General features: G+C 36.9%; 1 protein-coding gene across 1 annotated transcript in view; it reads right to left on the reverse strand.

Annotated features, from left to right (window-relative positions):
* Adgrb3 (adhesion G protein-coupled receptor B3) overlaps positions 1-15,614 on the reverse strand; it is a 674,891-nt gene that overhangs the window by 69,144 nt on the left and 590,133 nt on the right. The window lies entirely within an intron of this gene.

The following is a 15,614-nucleotide window of genomic DNA, read 5'->3' on the forward strand; positions in this document are numbered from 1 at the left end:
GTTCAACTATAGCTTTACTAATAATTTAGAAGCTTCAAAATGTGTTATAAAATCTTGAGATACCTCTAGGAATTGATTTATACTGTATTCTTATCTGTAAAAAGAAATCATTATATATCAGGTGTGTTCAGATATACCTTCCCAGCTTGCAAGCACTGCATGTGGTCACTCAAAACCAGGAAGAATAGTGACATAAATATAAAGTTGCTGTCAACAAGCAAAGTCACCAAAGCACTGTAGCTGGGATTTTGGGCTTTGAAAATGTTTCTTTGATGACTTGGAAGGCAGAAGAAGATCATTCTTTTTTATCAAGAAGACACTTATTTATTCTGTTTGTCATGTTTGATCAATTGTCCTATTGGTGTTATAAGAAAATTTCCAAGTGGGTTGAAATCAATTTTTGATTTAGAGGCAGCATGGTAGGAAGAGATCCTAGGTTTCAGTGGCAAGCTAGTATTGCTCAACCTTGGCTGTATACTGCTATCACCTGGGGAATTATTAAAATTCTGGATCTGTTAGTGCTTTTCCCTGATTCCCAGGTTCCGATATAATCTGCGTGGGGTGCAGCCCAAGTGCTGGAATTGCTAAAGCTCCCCTGGTGATTCCAATGTGTACCCAGGGCTCAGAATCAGCAGCTTCATCATGGGGTGACTCTTGACAACAGAAGCTGCCAAATGGTTGATGGTGCACAAAGTATCCAACTTCTCCCAGCTTCAGTCTTTCACCTCTAACTATGTAGGGTTACTATAAAAATTACAACAAACTTCTCAGCTGTTGGTGGATTCTCAAAAGTATTAACAACAATGACTACTTATGCATTTTCTCAACACATTTTAGTAACTTATCTGGATTTGGTCGATTTTTAAAAGTCTAGAAAGAATAATAAATTTGAAATATACTGCTGTGCATTCATATTTTTATATAGAATCTATTAGAATGGATAGACATAATCAAATGATCAATATTAGAAAGAACTTCAGAATGACGAAAGTCATACATTTAAAAAGCCAAAACATGGTCATCTTGCCTTGGGTGATGTGCAGGAAGAAGACAGGCTATCAGCTAATCCCATACTCTGACCTCTCCAGACCCCTGGGAGGAAATGCTTATTGTTGTAAACCACACAGTTGAATTATTCGGAATGCCACTATTGGTCTTTCTATGGAACTCTGGATGTGAGAATTTCTAAGAACTCAAAAGACTTCTACTTCAAATCAATAATTTCAGGCCCCAGATTGCTTAATTCCATTTTCCCCCAACTTTCCTATTTGTATCTGCTCATCTTTAATCTACCCAACCTCAGATATTTCAAGCCCAACAGGTCCAAACATGAATTTTCACCTTTCCCTTCAACCAGTTCCTCTATCTGTGATTGCTACTATGCAAGTAACATTACCATAGCCAACCAAAACATAATACTGTCTTTGTAATTCTCCCACACCCAATCAATTGCCAACTCCTAATTGATTATATCTAACAGTGACATAGGGATTTCACGGAACTCACATTTCCATGACTCTAGATGAGGCATCATTCACTCTCCCTGAAACTACTAGTGAAAAAATCAGATTCTTACACAGAGACCACCTGTCTGATGGATCCACCGCCATAGTCAGGAATGAAGTGGAAATTCCAGAGCTAGGCAAGCCTTAGTGATTTGTTTCTGTTCCCTCCTACTGAAAGAAAGATCTTAAAATATATCTGGCACACACTAAATCCTTAAAAAGTATGAGTTGTTATCAGTATTTTTATAATTATTAGAAGGGAATGTGTGTATAGTTTTTATTTTTACAATAAAAAATACTAAAGTACATTTAAATGTAAAGAATCAAACAGATAAAGAAGCTGATAAATCAGGAGACAGAACTGACTGAATCAAGTTGCGCAGAAGTCTGATGGAAATAAAATCTGAAGCACCTGCGAAACACTGGCCTTTGGTTAAAGGAGAGTTTCCTCTTGATTTGAGACAGTTAATAAGAAGAAAGACTGGGTATGGATGGATGTAGAAAAAATAGCATACTTCCTGGTGAGAAGGCAAGATAATCTCAATCTGTGATAGCTTCAAATATTTTTGGAGTAGGAGTTGGGTCAGATGTTAAAGCTAAAGAAGTAGGAAAAAGATTAGAGGTTTGAGTACATGTGAACAGACTGAAAATTCTCTTTAAGAACCAGAGAGCCAGATAACATGAAATTGCCAGAAAACTTTGATGTTTCTGTTGAGCTGAGTGATTGTATATTTTGATCAACTTATTACCACTAGAAAAACAAAAGGCATACCACTAGAGTCACTTCCAATTCTAAAACCATAGATTCCAGTCATCTGCAAAGGTAGACAAATACTGGTTCTGCTGTTTTCCTGCTTGGGATTTTCTCTCACTTCCCCTTTCAATAGGCTTTCCCAGAGCACAGTCCAACATCTTTCTCAATTTGACTTATGACACATTTTTTGCTACCATACCATGAGAAGAGAGAAAACTGCCAGAAACAAAATTTTAATCTGTTGGTTGGGAAATGTTGACATCACATTGCAGCAAATCCCTTACTCTAAAGCAAGACTGAAGTGTCTCAAGCTGATCATTATCTTTTTAATAAACAATAACCTTTGAAAGTTTGGAACCCTACTAGGCTAGGTTCTCAGTTTCCCAGCGTGTGGGGAAAATGACTATGGTCAGGGTACTATAGTCAAGGTTGGACCAAAATAAGATGGCAAAACAAACTATTTCTAGTGCCATTACTTTTATAAGTAATGACTATAAACACCTTTTGAGGAAACATTCACTTATTCAGAAAAAAATAGCTCATCCATAAAAAATCTTAGGTCTTTTTTCCTCAATATATCCTAACAAATCTTGTCATTGAGGAATTTAAGGTCAAAATATTTATTGAGCATTCACAGTAAGAAAATACTGAGTTAGGCAAATTATAAATGTTTTACATAAGAATACCAGAATAGGAAAATCATATTAAGTATAAAACATTTGCAAATAATCATGATGTGTGGGTATGTTTAGAATGATTTACTGGAAAGAACAAGGTTAAGAGGGTAAGGACACTTCCATTCTAAATCTACATTGCTTGGGTTTTATTGTTTATTGTATAGAATAGATTCTTAACATTAACTTCTTTTATCAATATAGAATATAGCAAAATTTTATTATAGCAACTCACTTCTAAATCTAAAGTCTAAAGGGGACTAGCAAATGTTGACTGAAAAGAGAAAGAGAATCAAATATCATTTTACTTTATTTTCAGAACATGAAAGAACAGCAGGATACTCCATAATTACCTCTAACTTTGTTTAGAAATGGTAATGGCTGGATCACAATGTTTCCGATTTGAACCAAAGCTGTATTATTAAGCTCTTTTGGTTTCAGTGTGACATTTTATGCATTATACCATTTCCTCTTATCATGTTACAAATTTTTATTTGAAACCAGAACAGGAGAAAGTGTCAACAAGACAAGAGAAGCAAAATCCAAAAGATCACTAAGTCAAAAATAGATCTTACAAAATATTTTAAATATAGTCTTTTATTCTTATATCCTGACTTTAAATTATACAGTTGAAAGCAATGTGGATAAGCTGAGAAACTCCCTCCATTTTTACTCACAAGTATAAAAGTAGTGTAGAGAAAGAAAGAGAGATCTGAGCCCAGGTTGAGGGGCAGAGGGTGGAGAGGGGTGGAGAAGGAGGAAAAATGTGCTCCTGGTCTTCTCTGGAGAGCTATAATTTCATTCTTCGTTTTAAGTGGGTGAAAACTGTTCCTCTCACCCAACCTCCCACCCTATCTCCTGCTATTCTTTTCCACACATTGCTGCCTTCTGAGGAGAGGTGTGGCCACAGTCAGTTGGTATTGGATCAGGAAAGAGAAAAAAGAGCATGCAATTGCATTCAGCCACCTGTCCTCCTACTGTGACCACTGTGCCTCAAAGCCACGCTTCCAATCAAAGCTGCCTGGCTGTAGAGTCTGCTCAATTCAGACCAACCAAACACTGTACCAATAAGCGAATCCTTTCAAATCAAGATCATTTTATAATAAATAGTATCTGCCTTTGTCAGAGTACTTATTTATCTAGCTTATTCAATTCAGCTTGAATATACAAGGTGTGAATTTCTAAGAGGAATCAGATTATGATTCACATTTAGATCTCAATTATAGTCTCTAAATGCGTGAAATATTTCCTTGTATTAAATGAAGCACTTTGAGAGGAACATGCATTCTTCCAGGTTTCCAGGTTGCCACTTAATGCATCACTACAGCAACTAATGATCACATCTCAGAATAATGCAACACCTATTTTTTTCCTTCTATGAATTCAAAGTAATTCAAAATTACTTTCCCTTGTATTGTCACATTATCTCTTGGAAATTCATATCTTTATCGCTATTTCATATGTTATAGCTTCTAAGGGGTAAGGAATTTGTTTCCCTTTTTTATGTGCAATGGAATACCCACCATTATAGGTTTTATCTTGGAAATTTTGTTGTATGAAAAGAAAATAATTCTGTTATTAATAATTTCAAAGAGGATATGGTCTGAATATAAATGTTGTTGCTCACAGGATGAAGTTAGAAGAGGTCTTCATATATTTTTGTGGAGTAATTAGTTCCTCCCATTATTTGTTCTTTCTTTTTTCCCATAACAGGATTTGAGAGCACTTGGGTCCTGTAATAAAAACTATATTTCCCATCTTTTGTTTCAGTGAAGGTCATATGAATAGATTCTTTTCAATGTAAAGTAACAAGAATAGTATGTGAAATTTGGGAGAGTATCCTTCTCTTTCCACTTATTTTATTTATTTATTTATTTATTTTTTTTTTTTGTGGTGCTGGAGATTAAACCCAGGACCTTGTGCATGGGAGGCAACTACTCTACCAACTGAACTCATCCATTTTCATCTTTATTGACAGCTGGAATGTTTATATGATGGCTGGAGCTGGAACAGGTATATTGGACTTTGGAGTGTAAATTACAAGTTTAGTATGAAAAAAAAAAGAAAGCAATGCATCCTTAATGATTATGGAGCTACCTACACTTTATGTGAAAATAGAACAAATTTATGTTTTTTATGTCTCATTCCTGCTTTGATTTTTTCCTATAACTCAGAATCAAAATTAACCCTAAATGATACATTTGGTATCAGTACCTACAAAACAGACACACTTTATCTTAATTGATAAAATATTATATATGATACTTTAGTAAATACAATCTGTGAAACAACTGGAATAAATTACATTCATTTGCCAGCTCTGAAATTAATCCAAATATTTATATTTCATTTTAAAAAACTAAACCATATCTTCCTCAATTGCACAAAATCCCCCTTTACTTAGTAATTAATGATTAATATGTAAGGTGTGGTGGGTTTTATATAGTAGTTTACTACTTAACAACTCAGTTGATTCCACTGTTCAATAAAAACGTAGATATGATTAGTGTTATTTGGGCTTTATGGATGAATAGCACATGCTCCGTGAGACTTTCCCAAAGTAGAAAGGGGAAAGCATAGGGGCAAAGCCAGGATTCACAATCATGCCTTTTCATTTTATTCCAGGTCTCTTTTGCATTCCTTTTCACCAAGTGGTTTTAATGGACGTACTCAAATTAGAAATGGCCTATTATCAAAAATTATTAGACTGGCACAGATCGTAGACAATTACAACGTCATGCTGAACAAAATTCTCACCTTGTTCCTCCCTGACTTTCTAGCACATTCATGTCAAGGTTCCTGGGTTTCCTACTATTCCATGTGTTCTATGCTACTCTTTCATATTTAATTCATAACTTGGTGTCAAACATCTCCTCCACTTAAGTTTGAGATTGGGGACTCTATGGCTGAGAAGAAGCAATATCTATGCCGGCCACACTTTTGACCACTTCTCCTAACTCTTTGGGATGCACGGTTGGCCTGGACTATTGTAATAAATTGAAACAACTAGACAGTGACCATTCTGGTCTCTTTACTACAGATTTGAAATCCAGGACCAGGGAGAATTTATGAGAAGATCTTCCTCTGTGTAAGATAATAAAACAGAAAAAATGCAAAGAAGAGGATATATCTGAGAAAGAGAGAGAGAGAGAGAGAGAGAGAGAGAGAGAGAGAGAGAGAGAGAGAGGAAATCAAGATAAACCTTGCTCAAGCAAAGAAATTCCAAAAGAACCAGAGAAAAGTGAAAAAGAGCTAGGAGATATACTTACAACACAACTCTGCTAGACTATTATTTCACATAAGGTGTTACAGAAACTCAAAATGGGTCAGTATTCAAATTACATAGAGCTTGAACTTATACTTACTGTGGATTTCTCAGGATGAAAACACCCATTACCGTTCTTTAAAATGTAGCTCTTGGCATACATGTCATTCTGAAACCCATACGACATTTAACTACGATTCACTTTTCAGGCAGTTGAAATGGGACTCGTTCTTTAATATTATGACTTTATAGAAAATACTGATATGTGGAAAGATATTTAGACTCAAATATAACAGTCAATGAAAAACAAAGGAGCAGTCACTGAGAAGGTCATGAAGCTGTACTTGATACTCTAGGTTGAAACCAGAAAGTGAGCATAATTGAGAAAGCAAGAAAATTGTTGAAGGTAAAAACAAAAACAAAAACATCGTTACTTTTGTAAATGTAGCTACTGCTATGGCCTGAGCTTAAAAGAGAGAAGGGGAAAAGCAGCAGGCATGTAAATCAGGAGGTGTAGCGATTTGCAGTGCAAGGTGATAGTACTAAATAAGAAGCTGTAGTCTAAGGTAAGTAGAAAAACATGTGATGAAATACTCCAGAAAATCTTGCTTAATCTCCAAATTCTGCAATATGTCCTCCAATGTTCCACTGGGACCTTTCCCAGGAGCATCATTAGCACATTTCACACTGTATTAGCACAGCTTGGTAGTCATCTGTCCACGCCAACCTCCACTCCCCACCATACACACATTAGGATATAAGTAACAAAGCCAAATCTTTCCTTTGAAAGTATTGCTGTTGCTGTTCACTGTTGTAATCCCAGAATCAGGCTTTAAATCTGAGGTGTGTTCAGAAATAAAATTCTGCTGTGTGAATGAGTAAATGAGCAGGTACATTGCTGGCTCAATGAGTACTTTCTATTCTCACATTGCAATATTTAGTGTTACTGATGTGCCTGGCTTATCTCCCTTTATGTAAGCTTTTTCTTCCTCCACATTTTTATTGGTGCATTATAGTTGTACATAATGATCTGATTTGTTATTACATATTTGTACATGCATACAATATAACAATATAATTTGGCCAGTATTACTCCCTAGCGCTCCCTCCCCTGTGCTTCCCCACCTCCCACTTGCTGGTCTCTTTCCTCTAATGATCTCCCTTTGACTTACATGAAACCCCACCCCCTCCCCACCTTTCTTTTCCTTTTTCCTTTCCAGTTTCCACATATGAGCGAGAGAAAATATATGACCCCTGACTTTCTGAGTTTGGCTTATTTCGCTAGTCCCATTCAATTACCTGCAAATGATGTAATTTCATTTTCAATTTTTCTTCAAGGCTGAATGAGACTCCATTGTGTATATATGCTACATTTCTTTATCCATTCATCCACTGATGGACACCTAACCTGGTTCCATAGTTCAAATACTGTGAATTGTGCTGCTACGAACTTGGGTATGCATGTATCTCTATAGTACAATGACTTTAATTCTTTAGGAAAAATATTGAGGAGTTGTATAGCTGGGTCATATGGTCAGTCCATGTTTAGTCTTTTGAGAAATCCACACATCTACAGTCATCTGATCCTTCATGTAAGCTTTTTGGAGGAGCTCTATTTCCAAGTCATTTCTCAATGTGACTGTGCCTACCACATGGTTCTCAACAGAGTGAATCCATTGATGACAAAAGGTAAAATATGACAGAGACTGCAGACTGTAGATTAAAGTTTTGTTTTATATGCTATTTTCAAATAATGCCTGTTATTTGAAAAAGTAATGCCAGTGCAATTTTTCTTTTAAAAGGGGAAGGAATCTAGAACCACTGCCTGGCTACTTATGTGATCTCATGCAATTCTTTAGTTCTTTGTATTGTAATGCTAGATGGGGAAAAAAAACAGATGGCAGGAATGATACATGAGGAAAATCTAGTTTAAATGTTTATGTCTTATTTGAAAACATGCATCACAAACAAACAATATTCTATTTTGAGTTCAGTAAGTCTTTAAAGTATTAATTTGCTTGGCTACTTCTTCCATTTCAAAGAATGCCTAATTACCAACCTAGGCCGTTCTTTCTGAGTTCATCTTGATTGTAACTACCTTTTGGAAATGATTTGTTCTCCTCTGGAAACCAACATCCCTGGATGTTGGCCCTCTAGCTTAGAAATCTGATTGCTGAGGGAGAATGGTTCAGAGCTTATTACCTTTGCCTCCCTCATATGTTAATGATAGGAAATGTAGATAATACTTTTTTTTGTAATTTTACACCAAAAAGCTTCCTCAAAATATGTTTTCTTTAGGTGGAAATTTCTTTAAGCTTTTCTAAGTGGACTGTGTTATGGAATAAATGGAAAGCAGGGAATCATTTGCAGAGTGGAATCTCCTTAGCAATTATTGGCTGATATATATTGACTCTCTTGACTTCACACATTAATAATCTACCTTCATTTAAAGCAAACACGACCTCCACTATCAGCACAATGGCAAAACCCAAAGCAACAACCAACTGTTGTTGACTAAGCTCTGCATTTCCCCTTGATGATGCAGCTGTACATCAATCAGTTGCAACTCTCAAAGTCTGAGAAAGATGGGAGTCCGGACAAATGTGATGAGAAATAACATAAGCCTATAACATAAGCGAATTTTGATTTTTACTCTGTTGACATTCACGTCAGCATCTTTTTCTAAAGCAGCAGCAAGTTGCCTTATAGAAGAATAATGTCTATGATCTTGATCCTGGTATGAGATCTATGGAGCCACAAAATGCTCTGAAGGTGGCAACAGGTTCAGAGGTCAGGTTTGCACTCATGTGCTGGGGATACTGTACCCCAGCACAGTAAGTACCATGTCTGGGTCTGAACCTCCCTCATAGGAGTGGTAAGAAGATAATGCGACACAATTCAAGTGACTATATTTTAAAATAAAAGCTTTGTAACTAAAGAGAATTATTTTTATTACTAAGAGAGTGGCCATCTGTTTCCAAAGAACTCAAGTGAGAACACGAATATTCACTTCTCATGGAGTAATTTTCACATAATGTGTTTTCATCGCCTCCTGTGCTGGAACATGATGCGAGCTGAAAGACGCTCTGTCTCATGATCTTCAGACACGTGTAGGGTTCTTATTATTTCTAAGGAAGGCATAGATTCATATTAACACTTGAAAAAATGCTGCCATGTCCCAAAATGTATATTTGAGAGATGGAGAGAAGTGGGATAAATATGCAAAGATAAAATAAGTGAGTAAAAATGATGGGATGGAAACACCGCCAAATCTCTTGTTTGGAATGCAGCATGGCCAGGAAATAACCATCTATGCTCATTATCCACCATGATTAACCTTCCTGGGTGTGCTTCATCCCTTGAAATTTGCACTGCAATTCTGTCTGTTGTACTTATTGCAGCTATTAACAATAATAATCCTATCCACTTTGGATATTCATCAACTTAGCTAATATGAATGTTATGACAAAAGGTTCCATGCTTGATGGGAGTCACTGACATGGCACAGCTTATTGTTTGGCTTAAATCCGACAGAAGCAATAAGGATGATATTACCACACAGACGAGCTAAAAGGCATAATGAACCATTCTATGTATGCAAACGTGATGTTACTAGTCCATCAAATAGGATATATATCCTCAGATGTCCCCACTCCAAGCTGGCAACAAGTTTTCCCAATTCATTGAAATACGTGAGTCTGGCCCCACATGTAAAATTGGAGCTGTATCAACATGTGGAAACCAAACAATTGGAGACAATAAAGGTTAACGACGCTTTTATTACATTTGGTTTATTATATATTTTGCAGGTTATTGACTTTCCTTCTCTGTCCCCATTAAGAATGGTACAACTACTTACCAAAGTAAAAATCAAACCCATTACACGTTGCTCGGGAATGAGTGTTGGGGGAACTGCATCCCCTGTCTGGTGTTTGCATGAGGTTGTGTTGTTCTCAGGATACAGGAATCTCTATTAGGTATTACTCATTATTGTTCTCCAGTAGTCTGAGCTTTGGCAAAGCCTTCGGAGCAGCCTATCTGCTCCCCACTTGATTCCCCAGGCAGTTGGCTCTCTGATGAGAAGCTTCATGTTCTCCACCTACTCTTCATGTCCAGGAGAGGAAGTTCAATATGGAAATTTGGGGGCAGCAAGATGTCCTTTTATCTAAAATTGAAGGCCAAGTCCCTCAATCCACTCTAACATAGTTCTGGCCCTAAGATTTAACTTCTTTTTCAACGGGAAGGCCATGGGATGACTATCTTATAAATTCCAACTAAAAAAATGCAGGAAAACACTGCAACTGTTGATCAAATGAAGTTCCATTGCTTTTTTTTTCTTGTTGCCTTTTTATTTATAGATTAGATCTGTATTTCAATGATCCCTGCATCTACTGACATGGATAATTGGAAATTGGCTGCAGTTTTTAGTAACATCAGGCAGTAAAGTTGATTACTTTCCCTTTCCCTCCATTGCATAATCTTGGCAGTGTCTGCTAGGTCGGTCAGAGCAGGCTTGCTGCAGTGAGAGGGTTTCACACAAAGCAAAGAGACAGGAAAGACAGAATATCACTGGATACTTCCTTGATTTTTTTCAGCATTAGTGTTATCAGTGATGTATTAGGCAAGGTGATATAGAATATAAATATACAGAACATAAGTTGTATCATTGAAATTGGTATTAAAAAAAAAACAGTGAAGTAGAGAAAAGGGATAGAGGGAGGGGGAGCAGGGATGAGAAAAGAGAGGAACAGAGAAATGATATTAACCAAACCATGGTATGTGCATGTATGACTATTTATATAACAATGAATTCTACTTTTTGATTAACTATAATGCACTAATGAAAAAATTAATTGGCAGAAGGAAGACAAATAGAGTAGAGGAAGAAAATCAGTGAGAGAGGAAGGAGGAGAAAAATGGGGCTAGTACCAGGGATTAAAATGGAGCAATTTATGATATATGCATTTATGAATATGTCAAAATGAACCCCCAAATTGTGTAAAACTATAATGCATTAATAAAACATAAAAAGCACAAAATCATCTCAAAGCAGAAAGGAATGAAGATCAGATGTCCAAGGTATGTCAAATTCTTGAGCCTTCCAGGAAAAAACTTACCAACCTAGGAATTGAATTGTTACATAATCCAGGCAGTATCTCTTCTCAAGCATTATCAAGAGACCAAATGTGAATAAATCCAGCTCCACTGCACAGGTTTTGTCTTCCTTATGTAAGAACCATATGTGTACGTCTTATTTTAAGAGCTAGCAGGGCACGGCCCTAGCAGAATGACACGTGAGAAAGATGCAATGTGGGAAGTGTCAGAGCAGGCTGTAGGGAACCCAAAGGCTGCAGCTTGCCACCCAAGGCTCTATATTAAGTAAGACACAGCACTTAGTTGAATCACTATCACTTTCTTGTCCCTCTGCCTGGCATGTTGAAATATTGCACTTCTATTTTTCTCCATCTGTCCTATTTACCTTGTAACTCCACATGCAAATTTAGGTACAGCTAAATATATGAAGCCTTTTGAAAAATGACTTATGAAATGTGCATGTGTTAGAAAAAGATTTAGATTGTCAGAAAACATTTTATTCCACTGAATCTATCTTTATAAGGGAGCTTATTCTCTTTAGGTTAGATGGATTCAACCAACAATGTACAGAAAATATCACTACCATCTAATGCATTTTAACAGGGTTTAAACAAGTCACATCAATCAGGGTCCAGTAGGAAAATAGAAATGTCTTTCGGTATTTCGGGGAGGAAGAATTTAATACAGGGGATTGGTTGAACAGGCGAGAGAGGAGCTGAGGAGATAAATGGGATAATATAGTGATGTAACCAAGAGATTAGCAATAGTTAGAAGATGCCTCCACCAATATCCTTAGGAGTTCTCAACCCTGGGTTTGCTCTTAAACCTGGGCAAGGTGGAACTCTGATATGGAATCCATACTTTAGAAAACCCCACTGAGTTCATCCCCAGTCATGTTCTTTCCTTCAGAAGAACTTTTGGGACAGGAGGGTATAAACACTCATATCTCATGTCTTTATCTCCTTTCTGGACTGTACTCCTACACACAGATACTTTTCCTTTTCTCCCCAAATAGATGCAGACTGGTGCCAGATTGGAAGATTAGCTTGGACTAGCTGGGGTAAGGAGCAATGTTTTAGTTTCTCTATTCTTAGTATTTTTACAGTTCCACAGACTGTGAAATTCTGAAAGGATGGATAGTTGGACGAGTATCTGAGCCTTAGATATGGGACATAAGAGCCCTCCACTTTACCCCACTTATCAAAGGAGTAAGATAAAGTGGATATTTATCCTGTGGATTCCCAAGCAAGTGATTTTCTAAATGTCATTATGAAGATGTATATTTGTTAAAACAGAAAAGAAAATGGAAAATACATTTATGTCTGTATTTAATTTATAACTTTTAAATATTGGATTAGATACCCAGGCTTCATTTTTGTGCCTTTGCACCGAGGCTTGCAAATTTTGGAACAGACTGGCCATAGCCCAGAAGCTGGGGACATCCAGCTGGAATTAGACTCATGATGGGGAGTTTCCAGGTGGGAAATACAACAGCACAGGGAGGGGCAGCCCCAAAAGAACCAGAATCATAGAAGGGATGCACTCACACTGAGCATAGACAAAAATTGATAGAAATACCCTGACTTCTCACCACTTCTCCCTCCAGTCTGTCTCCAGTGCATGGCATTGGTAGAGGCTGCTCTGCAACAAGAAAGCTAGAGTTTGACACTTGTGGTTTCATATGGTCTGGAGGTAGGCAATAGGAAGTGGGAGCACACAAAGGATGTTATATAAAACGAATGAACTAATTTATTCTCTTGCAGGCCACTTAACAGAATGGCTCAGATCTGGCTCAGAAACTAAGTAAGCTTAAAAACTCAGTAGCAAGGATGCAAATAATCTAGCTGCATGCAGAGGTCCATAACTGCAATCCCAGCAACTCATGAGAGTGAGGCAGGAGCATTGCAAGGTCAAAGCCACTGGGGTAATTTAGAAAGACCCTGTCTCAAAATAATATCAAAAAGAGCTGGAGATATAGTTCAGTGGTAGAGCACCCACAGGTTTAACCCCTAGTACCTAAAAAAAAAAAAAAAAAAAATTGAAAAGGAAAGGAAAAAAAAAGAAACAAATAATCCAAATATAAAATAGGCAAAAGACTCCAATAGACATTTTTTCAAAAGAAGGCATACAAATTGACAATAGGTCTATGAAATGATGCTCAACATCACTGATCACCAGGGAAATGCAAATTAAAAAGACAAAGGATAACAAATGTTGGAGCAGATGTGGAGAAAAGGGAACCCTTGCACACTGTTGGTGAGAATGAAAACTAATACAACTATTATGGAAATCAGTGTGGAGATTCCTCAAGAAATTAAAAATAGAACTGCCATATGATCCAGAATTTCACTACTGGGTATATATCCAAAGGAAATGAAAAGAATGTCAAACAGACATCTGCACTCCGTGTTCATCGCAGCCTGTTCACAGTAGCCAAAATATGGCATCAACCTTAGTGTCTGCTGTGGTTTCATTGTGTCCTCCGAATAGTATGTGTTTGAAATCTGATCCCCATTCTCACAGTGCCAGGAGGTGGGCTTAATAGGTGGCGATTAGGCCTTGAGGGCAAAGTGAATGGATTACTGCCTTAATCATGGCAGTAGATGTCATTCAAGGGGGAGATTGGTCCCACTTTGCTCACTCACTCTCTCTCCATCTCTTGCCCTACTGCCTTCCATCACAGATGACACAGTAAGAAGACCATCAGCAGGTTCCAGTCTTTTGGTCTTGGACTTCCAGTACTGTCAATAAATTTCTGTCCATTATAAATTACCCAGTCTCATGTTCTGTTGTAATAGCACAAAATGGACTAAGATGGCGTTCATCAATGGATTAATGGAAAAAGAACATGAGATGCACACAAATATATAATAAATATGTACAATGGAATATTATTCAGCCTTTTAAAAAGAAGAAAATCCTGTCATTTACAACAACATGGATGAAACTGGGAGAACTCAAGTTGAGGGAAATAAACCAGTCACAGAAAGATAAACACTGAATGATCTCACTGATAAGTAGACTCTAAAAATTTGAACTCAGAAACAGATAGTAGAATGCTAGTTACTAGAAACTGGCAGAATGGAGGTTTGGGGAGATCTTAGACAAAAGACACACATTATGAGTTAGATAGAAAAAGTAAGTTCAAGATATCTATTATAGAACATAGCGCCTACAGTTGACAATAGAATACTATATTTTGAAAATTGCTATGAGAGTAGATTTTAAGTGCTTTCACCACAAGAAAGATAGTATATAAAGTAAATCATGTTAACCCTACTGAGCCATTCCATCATGTTAAACATAATATTTTACTGGTTCATAGTGGGGTAGGGAGGGGAGCACCAGAGGAATAGACAAACATTATATAGGGCAGAGGGGTTGGAGGGAAAGGGAGGGGGCATGGGGTTAGAAATGATGGTGGAATATGATGATCATTATTATCCAAAGTACATGTGTGAAAACACGAATTGGTGTGATTATACTTTGTATACAACCAGAGAGATAAAAAATTGTGCTCTATATGTGTAATAAGAATCGTAATGCATTATGCTGTCATATAGAAATTTAAAATGATATTTTAAAACATCATGTTTAACAGAATGAATATGTACAATTTTGTTGATTAAAAAACAAACTCACTGAGAAGGAAGAACATATAGTATGCCTTTCTTTGTCTTATATATCAATTTTTTTTCTAAATGAAAGAAAGCAAATTAGTGTGAACTGGTAGGCCACTCACAACCCCTTACTGTACTTCTCAATAATACTTATTCATCTCATTACTTCTAGAAAATGTTTGTGGAGGGGAGGAAAATATCTTTTTTTTTTTTTTTTTTTTGTAGTTTCAAGGTTGAGGCCCCCATAACAAAAGACAGATTAAAAATAAACAAACTTCTTTAATATAGGTTTTATATGACATAGGAGCCCTCATAAGAAATAGTTAAACATCTGTATTACTTGCTAGGTTTGAGGAAGACTGGACATTGTGGAGAAAGGTAGGGTAAGGAGGGTGATCTAATGGTAATGAATGGGAGGAACAGGACAAGGCCTGTTTGCTGAGACTCCTGTGACTCTTCATCTGCAGAGACAGGAGATTCTTTCTTCTGGGTACAAGGAGGGCCCTTCCCACATGAGTCATATGACCTGCTTCAGGGAAAAGTCAGAAAATCTGTTTTATGACCTGCTTCAGAAGAGAAAGGCAGAGGAAGAGAGGCAGAGAGACATCATTCAGTGTATGTTTTTCTGTGACTGGCTTATTTCACTTAACATGATTTTCTCCAAGTTCATCCATGTTGTTACAAATGACAGGATTTCCTTCT

Source organism: Callospermophilus lateralis, chromosome 6 (genome assembly GCF_048772815.1).
Source record: "Callospermophilus lateralis isolate mCalLat2 chromosome 6, mCalLat2.hap1, whole genome shotgun sequence".
Classification (NCBI taxonomy): domain Eukaryota; kingdom Metazoa; phylum Chordata; class Mammalia; order Rodentia; family Sciuridae; genus Callospermophilus; species Callospermophilus lateralis.